At 38.1% G+C, this 20060-nt stretch overlaps 1 long non-coding RNA gene across 1 annotated transcript in view; it reads left to right on the top strand.

Moving 5' to 3' along the window:
• Window positions 1-617: 617 nt before the first annotated feature.
• Window positions 618-20060, top strand: part of LOC123639501 — a 43636-nt gene continuing 24193 nt past the window's right edge. The window contains exons 1-2 of the long non-coding RNA XR_006735743.1: window positions 618-845; window positions 11328-11509. This is a non-coding gene — a long non-coding RNA (uncharacterized LOC123639501). The remainder of the gene's footprint in view (window positions 846-11327; window positions 11510-20060) is intronic.

A 20060-nucleotide genomic window follows, 5' to 3' on the forward strand; every position in this document is an offset into this window, starting at 1 on the left:
TTAGTATTGATTATCACCCAGACTATAAAATTATATCTTAATTTATAGAAAGTTGATAAGCTGCCAGTGATTTTTGTCCAGGTGAGATGCAGATTTCTCTCCAAAAGGAAGATCATCCCAAAGGTTATGATTTGATTGTCATATACTATACTAACCAGTTTTGAATCTAATTTAGCAATCAAATTTCAGCATTCTTTCTTTTATTTTAGTTTATAAGTCTCTTGAATCCCTCCCTGAACTATCTTTAGCATCTTGCTTATTGCCTCATTAATAAGTAAACCTTTTCAATGCTGTGCTCGCTGCGTATTTGTAGGACAGTTACATTTGTCACTTTTTTCAAAATTATGCTTTAACATACAATGTGTCAGTTAAGCTTCAAGAAAAGCCATATACACATCACTTTATATGTTTACTAATAATATATATTTATTCATAATATGTAAAAATATTATATTTATAATACATAATAAACATATATACTTAATGAACATATAAAATGTGTGTACATTGTTACATAAATATATGTATATGCACATATAATATACAAATATTTATTTATCTTTTTATTTTTAACTGTAGGGGTTTGAGCTTACAATACTACAGGAGCTGGTTAAGAGGTCTGAGTAAGGCTGTAAAGCTGTAGTTCTGTGCCTGGCACCAGCACCTGAAATCCACAGACAGGCAGAGAAGATGGATGTGAAGCAGAGGAAGCAAAGACAAGCTGAATGAAGGAGAAACTGGTTCCTTCCATCATGGCGCTAAGTAGGCATCTGGTCCAGGATTCAGAGAAACGGATCCAGCAGGAGGATCTGGCAGGAGCCCCTCTGCTGCCTCACACCAACAAGGTGAGCCTACAGATGTGACAGCATGCATGAGTTCCAACAGTGCCAGTGCCCTGCACCCATCTTGAAGCATGAAAAAACAATAGGGCTACTGTTCCACTTCAACTTTCTGAATCTTATGCAAAATGTCTATTGAGGTCCACGCTATCCTAGAAATCTGTAGAGAAGGAAAATCTGGAAGACAGAGTTCCAACTTAGCCAAGTTGATACAATACGAATCTATCACACTATCTTAAGATTTGGTGAGGGATGGTGGGGGTGGTTCACAGACCCCCTTGATGGATAGCCTAGGGATTTGTAAACCCTGGGTTATTAAAAATCTCTTTTCTAGTTGTCCATGATAATAGGAATGGTATCAGTGACTGAATTAAGAAAACACTGCCCTCTAAAGTTAGGCTTATCAGTGCCAATGAGTTTTAACAGCTGGAAAATTTTGTATGATTTTTGTTGCCTTTTTAGTTTTCTTTTTACCCCAGAGCGAGTGTTCTGAGAAATTTGCCCATCTTCTCTAGGTACTAAGGAGTCACATTCTTTACAATGCTTTCTTTTTTAATGTAAGTTTTGTTTTCTAATTTTTCAATTAAATGCACATATTATTAAAAATTTATTATATATGCTACTGACTTTAGTCACCATTAATTACAAAAATAAACGGCTGTTCTTTTCTTTGAAATCAAATGTTTCAGATAATTTTAAGCCATAGATTTGGGTTAAAGTAATTTGTATTTATTTTAGATTTTTAAACTTAATGAATAGTAGGTGTTCCTTCATTCCTACCCCAGCTTTTCAGTTTTGCCTTTATGACTCTTTTGAGTCAACAGGAACCTTTCAATCTTGATCTTTTGATCAAGCTTCAAACTCTGCAGAAAGGAGGTAGCCCCTACCCATCTGCTCACTGATACAAGAGAAAGCTATAATTTAGTTACAGTGCTAGACAATAACAGCCTAGATATTAGAGGATTTTATGCAGTTCTACTTTATTGCTATGGGAACCTGGGTAACTCTCCTTTCTGAAAATTATTTTCACAAAAAAAAAATGCTTCATGGGATTTCAATGATTATGTTTATTTTTCCACTGTCAGATGGTTCTCAAAATCTTACATCTTATAATGAAATGTGATGACACAAGTTCACATGAACAAAAACAAAAAGAAGTTTTTGTCTTTTTTACTCATTTTTGAATTTTTTACCTGAGATACTTTCTGATATTATAAAAAAAATTATCACAGAGGCAAAAAATAGCAATTGGTAGAAATATGACACCAGGGCAAAAAGTTATTTTAGTTTTCTAAAAATATGTCTATCCAAAACCTATGTCCATTGGGAAAATAATTCTTGTAGCATAGATATTCAGTCAGAAAGTAAATAAAAGTTCTTAGGTTCTGTCCTTATGATCTAAATAGGAACTTTTATTCATGTATCTTATCTATAAATTATAATGTAGTTTCTAATTTTCATAAAAGATGATCTGATTTTAATTATGAGCCTTTTGGACTTACGTATAACATAGTGCCCAACAATGGGTAATACTCAGTAGACACTTGCTGCGTAAGAAAGGATGGAATGAATGAATGAATGAATGAATGAATTCACGGTGCTGTATCTGTGTGTTTAGCAGCCCTCTAGTTTCTAACGTCAGTTAGTGTATCTACTCCTTCTCCAGAGGCATAGCCTCGTTTCTACCCCAATGCGGCACACGCTGGTGGTACTGAGAGATGCAGTGGAACCAGGTCCCTGTGGCCAATCTACAGGATTCCACAAATGATCTGAAGTCCGGAAGTTCTAGTTCATGCTCAGGAGACTTCCCTATGGAAAACCAAAATCATAGTATCGCCATCACTGATGATTCCACCTGCACCTGAAGGCCGCTCTTCTCTGTCTCACCCTGAAGAAGAACAAACCTTTATCTTGAGCAACAGCCAGGCCCCTCATCTTAAAAACCCATTGAGTGCCTGCTAATCCACTCTTCTGTGTTTCCATGCTAAAAGAATTTATCATAACACATTCAAGCAGCAGTTTCTGCTCTCCCTCACTCTGAAATATCCTCATGTGTTTTGCTAATCTCAAGACCTCCATACAGGTCTATCCAGGAGCATGAGACAGAATTAGCCCTACAGAAACTGGAAACAAGGTAATGTTTGCCTTGTACATGTTTCCCTTCCTCCATTTCATCTTCTACTACACCTTCCTTTCAAGCTATAAAACTCAATTAGATATATAGATATCTTTTATATATACATATATCTGGTAATGCTCCCCGTTACACACACACTCTCTCTCTCTCTCTCTTATTTAACTTTTAGTGGCTCCTGTTCCTCTTAAGATGAAGGCCAAATCCTAGCACGGCCCCCAAGCCCCTGCATGCTCTCGTACCAGCCTAATGTCTCTGCCTGTTGTCTCTGCCTGTTGTCTCTGCCATCCCCCACACTGCCATCTTTTAGTTCCTGGGAGCAGCCATGCTTATTCCTGCCAGGAGGGCCTTTGAACATATGGCTTTGTTTTTTAAATTGTGATACAATACACATGACCTATAATTTACCATTTTAACCATTTTAAAGTGAACAACTCAATGGCATTTTAGCACATTCACAATGTTGTATAATCATCCCCACCATTGAATTCCAAAACATTTTCATCTTCCCAAAGGGAAATCCAGACCTATTAAATGGTCACTCCTCATTCTCTTCTATCCCCAGTCCCTGGCAACCACTAATCTGATTTCTGTCTCTATGGATTTGCCGATTATGTATGCTTCATATAAATAGAATCATACAGCCGGGTGTGGTGGCTCACACTTGTAATCTCAACCAATGCTTTGGGAGGCTGAAGTGGGAGGACTGTTTGAGGCCAGGAGTTTGAGAGCAGCCTGGGCAACATAGTGAGATCATATGTCTACAAAAAATAAAAAAAAAATTATTAATAGCTGGACATGGTGGTGCATGCCTGTGGTCCTAGCTGCTCAGGAGGCTGAGGCAGAAGGATGCCTTAAGCCTAGGAGTTCCAGGCTGTAGTGAGCTATGATCATGCCACTGTACTCCAGCCTAAGCAACAGAGCAAGGCCCTGTCTCAAAGAAAAAAAAAAAAAGAAGAAAAAAATGGAATCATAATATGTAGCCTTTTGTATCTGACTTCTTTCACTTAGCATAATGTTTTCAAGGCTTATCCTCATTGTAGCATTTCTCAGTACTTCATTCCTTTTTATGGCTAAATAATATTCCATTTTATGGATATTGAGCATACTGTTATTTTGCTTAGAATGACCTTCCACCTTCTCTTCACCTAGTTGTCCTCTGTTCATCCTTCAGCAGTCAGCTCAACTATTGCTTTCTCTTTGAACTTCCCTGAGCCCCCAGCCTAGATGAAGTCATATGCTTTTTTAGGCCCAACTTTCTTTTCTGCCCAGGTCTTAATTTCATTGTATAATTAAACACTCATTTAGGGATTGATTAATGGGTGTCTCCCCAACTAGAATCTAAGATCCATGAAACAGGATTCATGTCTATATTAGTACCATATTGTATCCTCAATGGCTATTACCAGGCCTGGTACATAAATAAACTTTTGTCAAATAAATTTTGTTAAAATTATTTTCTACTAAGAAGCAAGTAATTGCCAGCAGCTTAATGTTCTTTCATACCCAATGGTATTTTGATTTTAAATATTAATAGAAATATTGCCATCATAGAGAAATTTTATGGAGGAATTTCCCTGGCAGAGAATAAAGTCAGGATTGTTTTGGGAAAGGGACTTCTTCCTGTTCCTGGCTTGTAGCTTCCAGTGGCTTTTCCACCTATAAGTTCAGTTCTCTGAGTCACCATTCTATTCACTCTAAATTGTCCTTCCATTTCATCAGAACTGAAAAACAGGCATATTTTGGTTCAATTAACATCCTTATTTCATCACTAGAAAAGTAGTGATCTGCTATAAGTAATTATCTCTCATCCATCTTTACTCGCCAATGTTTATAACATAAGCCTGATTGAAATTTGGTGGGTTTCTGCAACTAAAGGATGCTTTTTTCTGTAAATGAGATCGTAATTATGTGTTGGAATGTAACCTTCATTAACTCAACGGCACTGTCTTTTCCCAATCTTTTCCTGATATTTGTAAAATGGGTTTAAAAGTAGTATTTCCTCTTTCACGTCCTTACTTTACCTCATACATAAACCATATCCTTTGTGCAAGTGTTTGCAGTCTACACAATGCCGTTCTGTCTTTGAGTAATTATATCTGGAAAACTGCCAGTCATTATCTTCTTAAAGTGATGGCAAATTCTTCTCTGGGTATTTACAGACAGATGACAATTAAATTGAGGCCCTGATACAATAAGAGCACAATTTAACAAATTTACTTGGTGGCAGCATTTTTATTTAAATTTTGTATAATTACTCATGAGAAAAATTTTCTCCAGAATGATAGTTTTATGCTACAAATGAGCTGCTTTAAATTTTTCTCAATGAGACATCAGATTAAGGGACAGTTGTGCCAAATAAACTGTATCATTTACATGTAGAATCACTATTATTTTAGTTTTTGTTTATTGTCTAATTCATCATGTCAATTCAATAAAAACTGGATTTTTTGTTGTCCCAGGTATAGCTAATGTCCTCAAATGGTTCTTTTCTCCCCTAAGTGGGGGTGGGGGACTAGATTTGGATAAAGTTAATGGCTATTTTCTGAAGATTGAGCTGTGCACATGTAATGGCTAAAAGTAAATGTATTGCAAGAAACCTAAAAAAAAATCAAAAGAAGTTCCTGGCCTCAAGGATTGTTGATAGCCTAATTAATTGTGCTAATATAGTAAATTAAAGAGGGATTATTTAGCCAAAGAGTCATTGGAAAATGGAGCGTGAGAAGCAAACATTGGCAATTTAGATCTCAGTATTTAAGACTAACTCAGGTCTTGGTTAGTCAGCTTGGTAATTGATTCCCAATCGTGTGGATGGCTGTTGGAGTCTGATGCAGTATATGTTTTTAAATAATATATAAAATCTTATTCTGATCATAATTTGGTATCTCATGAAGTTTATCTTTATGTGAGGATGGGAAGAAAATGTGCTGATCAGATTAACATGATAGCCCATTCGGCTTAGGTGTTATATTTCTCATTTTATAAATTTAAACATTACCCTGGTTTTGTACACATCTTTATGATGTTTGAGAGAAAGAGAAAGATATGCTCTAGTTGAATTGACTGTGGAATTTAGACAAGTTTAAAATTTTGAGCTTGCAAGATTGAGAACCAGAACCTAAGCAGAGATGGATTCATCAAGACCAAAGCCGTAGGCACCTCTGCTCCTGACACAGCCAGATTGCTCTGCCAGCACAGCTCCCAGCTGTGTTCTTCTCTGAATTTATTTATTGTCTTCTTTTTCTTGTTTCTCTAAGAATATGGAGAGATTTAATAAGAAAACACACACACACACACACACACACACACACACAATTAAAGGTCTTTAGAATTAAAGGACCCCAAGTTGGAATATTCTTCCTGTCAATGTTAGACAAATGCCATTTTTTCTTAATTTCAATTTCCTTATATTTTTAAACTGGAAATTCTACCTATCTTGTGGTTTGTTTTGAATATCAAATTAAAACTGTTTTTAATGTGCCCCCCTAATGTGGGACTGCCATATGGTAGCCCTCAATAACTAGATGCCTGGGTTTCAGCTAGTTCTCTGGTTTGGAAAGGTATGATTATAGAATTATATTCATAGAATCCAGCTGATTTTTTTTTCTTTGAAAAAACTACAAATGGGCACACATATTTGGTCACTGGATATCCCCTCATGTCTAGACTTAGTAAATTAGGGGGTTTTTGGTGTCTGTGGCACTGCAGCCTAGACAAGTATAGAAACAGTCTCAGGGTTGGGGAATGTGCCAGGAATCTCCTGACACTGAGCTTATGAGAAAAAATACAGAAAAACAAAGACAATCACATATCCATGGTCAATTCTGGAATATGGCTTTTGGATAAGCCTATGCCATCTATACCATGTTTTGGTCTCTTCTTTTAACATCCAGTTGCCTAGTTCTGTTCCCTGAGTAACCAATTAACAAATCCACATCCTTATAAGATGTCTGTCTTTCTGGCTTTGGCCAGGACACTGTGGTTTCTAAGCCCACTCCTAACATATAACCCAGGAACATATGACCAGGAAAGAATCACTCATTTCCATTTAGTGTAATAGGATAACCCATGAAAAGACCTATTTAAAGCTGCACATAAGAAAAGAAACTTTCATTTACTCAAAGTGGCCTTTCATTTGGGCATATTTTTTTTTTTCTTGAAGGTGGGGTGTTTTTCAATATTGATGTTGGAAGACTCCACAAGTGAGGTCTGTGGCTTTTATAATTATGAAAGGTTTTAGTATAGACCAATGGGCAGATCTAGATAAATCTGCCTCACAGAAAACTGTCTCCGGCCAAAGGACCAACTAAAAGGTCAATGTAAATGCTAACATTATTAAGCAACAGCAGTTGAAGGAAGACATTCAGCTGTAGTGGAAGGACTGTCAGAGTGTGAAAAAAAAAAATGTTGTTTATGTACCATTCCTCCATTTCTTCCCAGAAAGTGTTCCCTGGACTTCCTCCTCTTTTGCACTGGGGTTTTATTGTCTCACATTGTCTGGGGAGGAAAAAAAAATGGGTTCTTCAATGTCAACACATCCTTGAAATTTGGGGTTTTAAATTCCCTAATTGGGGCTCTAGGGAACTTGCAAGAAAGAACACCAGATTCCCTTATTATCTTAATGGCTTCCCTGAGCTGCTGGGCATGGGCCTCATTATAGCTTGGGGTCTCTCTGGGGATTGTGCAGGTGCCCTTTGAAGTTCAGGTGGACAGTGAGGAAGTAATGTCTGGAGCACACTCCAAGGAAGGGCATCAGCTGCTCCACCGAGCTCCCCATGCACACACACAGTTATTTCCACTGAGAAAAGCAGAGTAGCACATGTACCGAATCAAACCATCGACTCTATCTGTTGAATGTGAGGAAACATGCCATTTTTACATAAATAAGGATGATCCTTAGTTAATCAAGAATGCACTGTCATTCATCTAGATCCCCACACCTGCTCCAGAGGTCTCCAGGACCTCACCCTCATTTGGTATTGCTGCTATTCTGATCTTTAGTTTCAGCACTTTTCTATCTCTGTGTGGAGTGACTCCATGTGGCATCTGTGTGTGTGTATGTGTGCATGTATGTTCTTGAGCATGTATGCTTTTTGTATCTATCATCTCTTTATATTTTCAGTAGAGATTCCAAAGCAATCGCCTTATGGGCATATTCTCCTGGATTTCCCAGACTGAAATCAACATCATTCCCTCTCACATATTCCTTTCTTCTTATGTTCCGGATCTCAATATAGGAAACTGTCATGCACTCATCATGTATGCCTCATTCTCTATTCACTCACCAAATCCCATTCCTAACCAACTTATCTGCTCCCCAAGGAAATATCATATCGCCTAGTTCATGTCCTTTGGAGCATTTATTGCTGATTTATGTAATTGAGCTAATTTCTTATTTATTTGGTTTTGTCTGTCTCTTTCCCCTAGCATATAAACCCCAAGAAGGCAGGGCTCCTCCCTGTGCTACTCCTTGCTGTGAACCTAGCACAATGCCTGGAAGATGATAGCCACTCAATACAAGTTTATTAAATGAATGAATCAACAACTATCCCATTGATGCTATCATCCTAAGACCTTGCAAATCACCTTTTTAAATCGCTGATGCTGCCACCCTAGTTAGAGCCAGTATATTTCTCACGTCTGTAACTGCAGTAGGCTCCTAGCAGCTCTTCTCATTTCCACTCTCATATCTGCCTTGCAGCCTGAGGTCTTTCTAAACTGCAAATTGGCTTCTCTCATTGGTCTGCTTAAAACCCTTAATAGCCCCCGGTGACAATCAGCTTTGCGAACGTTTCCACAAGGATTTCCCCTAATGGCCCAGGAGAGAGCAGGCCTGGAAATACAACCTAAAGTTACCCATCACAGCACAAAATATCTTAGGAATGTCACGATTTATCTTACAAATGTATGCAGATTTTGCACTCTACTTCTTTAGTAACAAATATTTTAAATTATTTTCCACTTAGCAAAAGCAATGCTCCAGGAAGACTTTTCTTGTTTATCCTGTGGTTTGGGGACATGGCCACACCAGGATATCAAAGTCTGAGAAATGCAAAAGCAGATCAAGATCAGAAAAATTAATTTGGTGCCCAAGGCCCTTCAAAATCTGGTGCCTAATTCTCTCTCCCTCCTTACTTCTTGCCACTTTCTCGCATACCTCCCCTAGCCCAGCTCATCTCAATGTCTCCTCCGAGACTGTGTTAGGTCTCCCTTCTCTGTTCCCCCTTAGACCCTGAGCACTATCTGCCTGTACATTATCAGTCCTTATTATCTCTGTGTCTGTAGCACTAACCTATAAACACTCAAGGAAAGGAGACGTGCTCTGTTCATGATAACCCAAACCTGACCCACTGTCTTGTATACTTCAAGCACCCAATAATAGATCTTGGGTGACATTGTCCTTCCTGATCTGGAAGGCACCTAGGAATCGAATGTAATCTGCAAAGGCTTCGCAGCCCATGCTTAAGAAGACATCCAACCTGGCTGTTTCATTGTCATAGAGAATCATAACTCTCATCTACCCACCTACCTACCTATCTCTTCTGTTTCTTACATTCACTATGAAATGTCACTAGGGCTGTAAATTCTGATCAGCTGGGCTTTATTTGAATGATCTTATGAGCTATTTTTAGAGTTCAATATTTTATTTTTTTAAAGAGCAACACTTTGCCAGTGGAGTACAACTAGTAGGGCCCCTATAACTTCAAAGTCTCTTAGAATTATTTTGGCTACAGCCAAACATCCTCTGCATTTTATGGAGTTTTTGGTCCTTTCTGACAGATGCTCAACAGAAAAGTTCTGCAGATGGAATCTTTTTACCAAGGGAAGTAGTTTACTCTTATTAAAAAGTCTGAATGAAGACCAGAGGGAAAAAGAGGAGGAAAAGGAAGTAACAGAAAGGGCTCTGGTTCCAAGGCCATCCCTAGGCCTCTGACAACATACAGCAATTGGCAGAGGACTGAAGTTAAGCAGCTGTGAGTCCCATCCTCTGAGAGCTTAGGGTCCCCAACCAACTGACTCACATACGTGATTAAATACCACTTGGCCTGCTATACAAATATTAAACAACAACTAGAATAGGTTTCTTTACAGATGGAAATTAAAATGCAAGCAAATTAAAATGCAAGCAAGGAAGTAAAGCACTTTCTCCAGGGCAATATGGAATATAAATCAAAATACCTTCTTTATAAATGGCTAACAATGAATTCTTCCCAAACTAGTCTACCCCCTTACTGGCTTGGAAGGTATTCCTTTTTATTTATGGTCTAGGATTTGGGGAATGTTTAACATAGGATTTATTATTCAGAGTGTTTGCTAATTTGGTTACAGTGTTTCCAGTCAGTACAGCTTAAAAAGGGGGATTGCATATTTTATTAATTAATCATAATGAATTCTTTATTTCTGGTGTTGGCAAAAGCTGAAGCAGCCTGTTTGGTTATTGTTACACAGGCTGGTTTGCAAGCATTTCCTCTCGAGACTGCCAGGAGCAGCTGCCAGGGGTCACAGCCATTCCTTCAGCCACTATTGCCCCTCTCCCAAACAGGCATCTCTGCTTCTAGCCCACAGGTGGGGACCCAGCAGAGCCAGCCTGGGTATGGGCTGCATCCCAGATGGAGCGAGAACACCTTTTTTTTTATGTTATACTGTCAGATGGGATTTTATGAAAAGTGTCCTACAGTTGGAGAGGTTTTGGAGAACTACTCTTGGTAAATAGAAAGATGGGTAGGTAGATAGGTAGGTAGGTAAATGGGCTGATAGGCAGACAGTATACATAGAACATTGTATTCTGTAAAAACTGCTGCTTCCAGCCATAAGTCTTTGTGAATTTAAACTCATTTTCCTTTACCAACACCCAAATATATTCAAATACTCTTTCCTACTCAAAAAAAAAGAAGAAGAAGAAGAAAAAGAAATAGCCTCCAAATACCCAGTGTCTATCTGTTCCTCTAAATTTGGAGTTGTCATTTAATATACTCAATTTATATGTATATTTCAGATGACGGATGAACAAGGCTGAAAACCTTTGGTTTTTATCAATATATATAAGTGACTTTCACTAATTTATTTTGTGAAGGAAATTAAAACCTGTGACCATGACATGTAAATTCATAGAAATTAAATGCAAATGAATCCAGCCTCCTTGTGGTCTTTGTTTAAGACTAAGGTTATTAACTGCCACCCAGTGTTGAGAATCCATTTCCCAAACATTTTGATTGACAGGCAAGACAATAAGACAGCAGAGAGCTGGCTGCCCATTTAACAGCCACACTCCAAACACAGGCTAAGTGGATAAAACCACTGCTCCACTTTTCTGCTTTCTGGAGAGAAGATAATCCCCTGCTTTCTATTTGCAGGATATTTATATTAAGTACCTGTGAAATGAAGTTCTCACAACCTAAGATACCTGAAAACTCCAATTACTGCCAGGGGTATACAGAAATCAAACTCAGGCATCTGGAGGAGACTCTGAGGTCACCTGTCCCTCATACCCCTGCTGGCCCCAGCCACCCACAATCCTGCCAGGACCATCCAGGAGGTGAGGTGATCTTTTTTATTTGTAAAACTTCTAGTAAAGGTAGACAACAATTTATTCTTTTAATTTTAAATGGCATTATACATACATACTTACTTGTATACGTACTGTTCATTATTGCCTTTCTTTTAAAACATGTGAATACTTTCCAGGAACCCTTTCAATTTAAAAAATGAAATCCTTTATGAATATAGATTTCATATTCACTTCCTAAGGTTTCTTTTACTGTGAAGTTTTTCCTTCTCACCATTTCTTTTTCTTCTTAGCTAAACCATCAAATGACTCTCCTGCTATTTTACATTTTGCTGATAAGCAGTTCCTGTAATTAAGAACCTTATCTTTCTATGTATGAGAAAAACAAATTTAATGCATTTTAATAAGGGGGTTAGAAGGACAAGGAGACATTTTACTGCCATATTGATTTTGATAAGACTAGAAATAACCTGGTTGACAGATGACTGTATATAATAGTATTTGTAAGCACATTTTTTGTTACTTTTGATATTTCTACTTTGATATTTCTTATAAATATATGTCCGAATATTTATACAATGTAGAAGTCTTCAACAAGCAAATTTCATTGAATAATGTGGTGATTTTAAAGTCACTTTATATCTGATTCTAATCTTTTGTTTATAGTTCTCAGTTGACCAACCTACAGGGCTGAGAATCAGAGATACGGTTTTAGGACAAGCTCTTTCAAAAATTTGCTGTTAACTCAAGGAAAACATCCCGATTGCTATTTCCTTATCTATACGTGGGGTGAGGGGCATGAGGGAAGCACATAAAAGATTTCCAAAATCTCCTTCAGGTCTTTTAGCTACAATTGTAGCTATTTCGATTGAAAAAAGAAAACAGTCCCTGCTTAAAAAAATTTTGCTTTAAGGCTTTTAAAGTTGAAGAGCCTTTGGAATGTGAATAACAGGTCTCCACTTATCTGGGGCTAAATTTTTGTACATCCAAAAGGAAGGCTGAATAAAACCTAATCCTTTGAAATTTACAAAGTCTATGAGATCATGATAGGTCCATAAAGGAAGAGCTCTGTGAGGGGCATCAGAGTTGTTTCTACCCTTATTTTCTATCCATCCATATATAGATTCTGTGATGGAGGGGAATCTGTAATTTCATTCTGCGACGAGGAAAACTGTGTTGCACAAAGTGGTTAGTTGTCCTGGGCAGGGCCAAGCAGGATCACAGAGCAAGGGAGGGCTGGACAAAAACCTTGATCTTTCAGACTATGGTGATTTTTGTTAGAAATCTTGCTGTCAGGGTTCCCAGGACTGTTTCCTCAAGTCAAGGGCAGAAAATGAATGAGAGTGAATATGCAATGCTCACACAGGACTGTCCTCCAGTTAGGGCAGTGGATGGTTAATTGAATGTGTGCATATCTTCTCCATCAGACCCTAAGCTTTTAGTGGAAAGGGGTCCTGTTTCACTGAATTGCAATGGGAGCAATACTCGCCATTTCCCCATCTGCACACTGACCTCTTTCTACTTTCACTGCATCCCTCATCTTCCATTTGCATCGTTGAATGTATTCATCTATCTTTCAGGGCAGGGAAAAGATTAACAATTTTTGTAACCTCCTACAGTACCCAGCCCTGTGCTACACTCTCCAATATTTTCCAAATCTGTGACTCTGAAGGCACTCAATAATTACTTGCTGATTGGGCTGACTCCAGAAAAAATGAGAAGTTTTGAATGTGGTGCCCTTTGAAAAAGCTCCTTTAGTCTCTCGCTTGTATTCCTTTTCTCCCCAAGCTCCCACCAGCCCCTTTTGAAAAGTATGAATGCTCAACTAATCCCTCAGGGTCCCGGTTATTCTTGTTAAGGCAAAGGTCAAGACCTGGGCATTGTGGGCTTTCATTATGGTTTAAGGAAACAATGCCTCCACTCTGATAGTCTATCTAATTAGTGATGCTCTTGCTGGAAGATTCAAGCAGGTAACCAAAAGAGGGTTCTGCAGTCTTTAAATCTATTTTCAAACACTGTTAACCACTCCCCCTCCAATACTTATCCCCTTCTTCAAAGGGCAAAGCTTAACCGTCACATAATATTGTATATTTTTTGAACTTATGTTTTGTACCATACCACATGTGTGACTATGATACTTAAGAAGGAAAACAAAATGTTTATTGAAATGATTTATTCACCACCGTAAATTCTAATGATGATCAAACCAGAACAACAGAGACTATTTTTCTGAGCAAGCATTTAGTCACGGCTTCAACAAATATCCCAAGAGTTTATAGTATAAGGATTTCACCTACATTTATAAGGATGTCTTCTTTCATCTATTCTTTGGAAATGTTGAATATTAAATTTTACTGGCATTTCTCTTTCTCTGTGCTCAGCAAGTTAAGACAGCATTGTCATTGATTTCTGCCTCATGTTAGAGCAAACATATTTATTTCTCTTTTTTTCTGCCAAAGAAATAAAATCTTTATGTGCTATGCACGTGGGTTAGGAAAAGTAACAATGGGGTGATTGTTCCAGTCCTTGGTACTGCTTAACCGCGGAGGTAAGGACTGTTATTCTTTCAAGCACTGTCCTCTAGTGGGGAAAATAAATATTAGCGCTGTTAGAACAAGCACTGCTGCTCAAGTACTAGCGCTTCGTAAGTGAGTTTCACTAACCCATTCAGTGCTTTTCCAGGGAGATATTGACCCATTTAACCATGTGAGTTAAAGTAACTCTTAGTGAGAAAATTCCTGACAGCACATGCACCTTTACCTAACAGTGTTAGGTTTTCAGAAACCACTGAATAGACAAAAGAAACTAGATCCCATGAGTATAATGGTAAAAATGAAAAAGAAACCAAAAATAGGAGAGATGGGCACATTGCCTGTATTTTTAAAAATCAATATTTCGAGGAGAATGCTATCATTTTGACAAACCGTCTATTCTGAAATTAATTGCTCTGTGGGGTAAACATGTAAATTTCTTTGAATCTATGTGCAACTCAAGTCTGGCTATTTAATGACATAGTTCTGACTTCATATCTTTCAGGTTATTATTTCTTGGTTTTATTTAGTGTAATGCTTGAATTTGAAATTATGAGTGAATATTCAACAAGGCCTGTCAGTTAAGATTTGGGGGCACTAGAAACAGACAGACCCAAGTTAAGCATTCGTTGGTTAGCTGGCCTTTCTAAACCTCAGTTTCCTTTACTGTAAAATGAGGATCATGATAGTACTTTCCTCAAAGAATTCAATCATGAACCTATGAGATGATGCTTGAAAAATACTTAACACAGCGTCTGGCTGTTCACCAACACTAAAACATATTGGTTATTCTTTCTATATTTTTTGAAATTTTTTTGACATGGCCTCTAGAAAGTTCTCTATCCCCCAACCAAGCCCCAAATGCCAATCTTCCAATAAAGCATGTGGGAGACTATTTTATATTCATTACAGAGTTTACTTTTATCAGTTCCTTTTACTACATATAAATAAATATTTAATAAGTCTTTGCTTAGCGTACGTGCTCAGCTGGACTCATGCTTCCTAGTCTCCCTTAAATTTTTGTGTTTGACACCTCCTTAGGGGACAGTTCCATATCAGGTGTCATTTCACATTAAGAAGCCAAATTTTGTGGCTGCTTATATACACTCAAGAGCATGAATGTAGCCAAGCTGACTGTTACTGTTGTCAGTTCCCAAAATAGTGAGCCAGCCTCCATGTCCAAAGGAGCATAAACCACAGACTTGTAAAAGGGATACTTCTGGAAGTCAAGGTTGGGAGATAATCTGCAAAACATTCACACTTTTCATTGCTTCATAGATTATGTCTCAAGTCCCTCAAGGTTATCAAATAGTTTGTAGCGCATCTATGGTAAATCGTTCTGTCCTTCCATAAACCAGGCCAGTTGCACAGCTGGAAATGTTTCTGCAAAGCAACAGTGGCTGATGGGAGCTTCCGCATAGCCAAGCCCTTGATACGATCTTCATCTTTGCTTGTCTCGAAAGGTGCCCTTGAGTCTTCATTCTTGCTCAGTGTCCTGTGAAAGGAGCTGAAGCTGCTGTCACCTGATCCTGGTGTTTCATTACTGCCTGTTTCTGACCTGTCAGTTGACTCTTCCCTGCTCCCTCCCTTAAAAACAAAGCTCAGATCTCCCCTGGGCTAGACAAGGGGTGATGGTTGAGGTTAGAACAGGGGTCAAAAATCAACAGAATAATCCAATTATTTTTTGCAGAAGCAAACCCAGCACAAATTCTCCAAAGTTAGGTAAATGGATCTGTGCACAAGGTGGGGAAAATCCTGAGTGGAAAGCAAAAGGAAAGACAAAATGACACAAAGAGCTTCCAAGTATGTTTCTCATAACTAACATCCTGGCACAATTTAGAGAAATGTGAAAGTTTATTATTGCACTTATTCAAGCTAGTGAGCTCCAAAGGAAAATGGAGAAACAAACCAAAATGCCTTTCTAATATTGTACCAATTTTTATGAAAAAACTAGGAACTTCGTGTCTTTTGGCCAACATATAGCATGTTTGTGGAAACTGAACTCATACTACCATGTATGTTTTTTATTTTTAAAAACAAAGTGAGAATAGGCTATGACATCAGGCTTTCCTCAGGCAAATTGTTGGACTAGTTTAGACTGTTCTTGAGAGTGTAATTTTCTCTTCCTTGGTCATTGTAGGCAGGACTATTTACCACAAAAATCCACTTTGAATCACGTAGTTGGTATTGTTTTCTATAGAGTAAAAGTAGTTATGAGGATTAGCAAAGGACTAGTTTTAAAGACTTAGGATGACTCTTTCATTAAAATTTTCTGAAAAGGAGGAAGAATAATAGTAATTCTGATAATATGTTTTTGGAGGATAACAATAATTTTTGACAAGATAGTGAACTTTTTTCCTAGTTATTTGGATTAACATTAGCATTGTTTTCCTCACACCAACAGCTTTTAATTAATTGTGCACACAAGTATTTTCTCAAAGGCATATTGAGTGCTAAAAGCAAGATGTCTTTTGTTAGAGTGGATCAATAGGAGGAAGAATTTTCCTTTGAAAAAAATCTCTTTATTAAAGACAGATGGAGGAATGGTGAGTCATGTTGAATTATTTAAGTATGGAATTCATCCAAATGTCATTTAATGCTTCTGGTCTATTGAAAGATGCTGGATGTGAAAGATAGTAAAATACCTCTGAGTACATACATAAAGCCCAGAGTTCAACAAGTTACTCTTCTCTGCCTCATGAACCTCTGTCATTTCTCTGAGGACAAATGCAGAGAGGAGACAATAACCTGCAAATTTTATGACTACATTTTGGTGCTTAGGGCAACCTCCTTATCAGATCACATCCTGCCTGAGAAATAGCATGAGGGATTCAGGCACATAGAGTCATGCAGCTGCTGAACCCAGGTACAATGTAACATGGCTCTCCATTTATAGCTGAGAATTCAGGTCATTTTGCTGGTATCCTCTTAAATGGGCCTTTGTGATACTATAACAAAGTGAGCATAGGATTTCACCAAATTTAGAAGGCTCCTGGGATTCACTTCTTTGATTTCTGAGGCTGCATGAAACTTTTGCTGCAAGATACTTTTAGTGGCCATTGGGTTTCAGAGAGCCACTAAAATGTACAGCTAAAAATGCATCTTTCAGAAGTGAATTTAGGACACACAATTCAGGAGTCAGGTCTTCATACACTGACATTGTTCATTCTGCCAGCAAATATTTATTGAATGCCTACTATGTGCCAATGGTTGCTCTAAGTTCTAGAGATACTACAGTGACTAAAACAAAAACAAATATCCCCTCCCTTGTAGACTCATGTTGTAATACTGTTGTCTAAAATAGTTCCTCACATGCACACCCTTTTAGGTGATTTCCACACTGTGGTGTCAAACTGTGTGTGTGTTACATTAGAATGCATTTGGCTACAAGGAAGAGAAAATTTGACCAATCCATGGTTTAAAAAATACGGTTCTCTCTCTCTCTTTTTTTTTCACTTGGCACAAAATCTGTACGTAGATAGTCTGAAGGCTTATGCAGCAGCTCAGCTGTATCATGGGGGATTTAGGTTCTCTCTGTCTTAACACTTTGCCATGCTCAGCATGCTGCTTCTTTTTCATAGCTATAGGATGTTAGCTACTGCTCCAGGCATTATGTCTGTGCTCACAGCAGGGAGAAAGGGAGACAAGTGTGAAGCCAGATATGTCTATTTTTTATTTGAAGAGGAAAACAAAATTTTCACAAAAACTGCACTAGCATACTTCAAATTATGTGTCATTGACCAGAACTTGCCATATGACTACCCACATGTGTAAGGGAGGCTGAGAAAGTAAGTATTGAGTATTTAGAGCCATGATGATGAAGGTAATGAAGAAAGAACAGTGTTAGGAATGGGTGTTACGTTAGCTAATCTATAGTGTAAATTATATTGATTTCAAAAACAAAACAAAGCTAAACAGAGAACCCAGTGTCATTTAAACATAAGACTGGTTGATTTTTACATCTGTTAATTTTCTTAATGAGTGACTGAATGCATGAATGCCTTGTCAAAGTACACAATGTCCTATAAAAGCCTGAATAATTGAATAAATGAATGGCCTAATGCAACTGGCATGTGCAAAAGATTTTCTGATACTCTACATGGACAATTGTTTTGGCTATTTTGCCTACTTCAATTGCTTATTTCAGTGAAAATTATCAACATGATTGAATATAATCTTAATTATCAAAGTTAGCATGCTTTTAAAAATTCCATTCAATAATCATTCCTTAAATAATGACGTTAAGCCAAGCACTGTACTAGGCCTAAGAGTTGCAAAGAAAATTAAGACAAGATTCCTACACTCAAAAAATCAATGCTCAAGAAGAAAAAAATAAGCAACTTTGCCTGGGGGAATCAGAAAAATTTTCATGAAAAGTTGTTTCTGTGCTTTTCCATTGTGTGGAGAAGGAAGTGAAAGGAAAAAGGACGAAGAGAAAAAGAGACAGAGGGAGGCTTTTTCAGGCAAAGGGAACAGCATGTGAAAGTCACAAAGGCTCGTTTGCACTAAGGCAGGCAAACACTTTGGTATGGCTGTGTGGCATCGTGAAAAGTTAAAGGACACTGGAATCAAGCATACCTGAGTTTGAATTCCAATTCAAGTTTTTCCTTATTGTGAGACCTTGTTAAGCTCCTGAATGTCTCAATTTCCTCATCTCTAAAATGGGGATAAAAAATAAAATGGGGATAAAATACTCATTTACCTCCAGTATAGGGAATTTGAAGGATAAAGTACAATAATACATTCACATCTGCTGCAGTGCCTGACATGAAGAAAGTGCTCAATGACTGTATCTGGTATCATCATCATCATCATCATCATCAAGGCTAGAATGTTGTATTTTGAGAGGAATGCGAAACAGGGAAGGAGTGGGTCAGCAAGTGTATGTCATGAAGGACACATAGCAGGGGGTTACGAAGGTATTACAAATACCTTAGTAACGAATTCTTCACAGCCCTGCAGTCACCCCTTTGCAAGGTAATGTTTCTGTTCCTTCCATCAGGAGGTAAAATCAATGTCTCCAACATCTCCAGTCTGGGCTGGCCTTGTGACTTGTTTTGACAAATAGAATGTGGTGGAGGTAACATTGTGCAATTTATAAGCTGGAGCCTCAAGAAACATTTCCAGCTTTCACTTTTACTCTCTTGAAATCCAGCTGCCTTCTGAGCAGACCCCACCCAGCCTACCGGAGAGTCCATGTGGAGGCAACCAAGACACCCCAGCTCAAAGCCCTGGTCAACTGCCATCTGGGGCCTAACTGACCAGTCCCCTGACCATAAAACATTTATGTGAGCCCACCAAATATCCCAGGGAGCAGGGACAACCTGACCTGGCTGATCCCATCTTCAACTGCCAAACTTATGAGCAATTATGAGAATTATGAACAATTATGAGCAATTATGAGCAAATCCATAGTGGTGGTTTTAAGTCACTGAGTTTTAGTGTGGTTAGTTATACAGCAATAAATAACTAGAAGAGAAGCCTAAGAAGTCTTACTTTACCCAGGAGATGAGAAAGAATCATTGAAAAAAAAATTTTTTTTCTTTTGAGAAAGAATCTCATTCTGTCGTTTGGGCTAGAGTGCCGTGGTGTTGGCCAAGCTCACCGCAACCTCAAACTCCTGACCTCAAGCTATCCTCCTGCCTCAGCCTCCCAGAGTGCGAGGATTACAGGCATGAGCCACTATGCCTGGTCTCACTGAAAGATTTTAAACAAGGTAATGACCTCAGCAGACTTTTACTTTAGTAATTTCACCCAAATGCCAGCATAGAGGGTACACTGAATCATGTTACTTAAAGCAAGTAGAGAAGATAGAGGATATTACGGGTAATAGTTAAGTAAAACTTGAGGATCTGGATGTTGACAACACCAAAGACAAAACCACTTTCAGGAGTGAGCGACCTCAGAAACGTCCCATGCTTGATTTAATGCTCTGCAGAATCCTTCCTGAAATTCTTAATAATTTTTGAACAAGGAGCCTGCAGTTTTACTTTGCACTGGGCCCTGAAAATTATGTAGCCAGGTCTAAGGAAGGAATTCACAGGAACTGA

The sequence above is a fragment of the Lemur catta genome, chromosome 6 (genome assembly GCF_020740605.2).
Source record: "Lemur catta isolate mLemCat1 chromosome 6, mLemCat1.pri, whole genome shotgun sequence".
NCBI classification, from domain to species: domain Eukaryota; kingdom Metazoa; phylum Chordata; class Mammalia; order Primates; family Lemuridae; genus Lemur; species Lemur catta.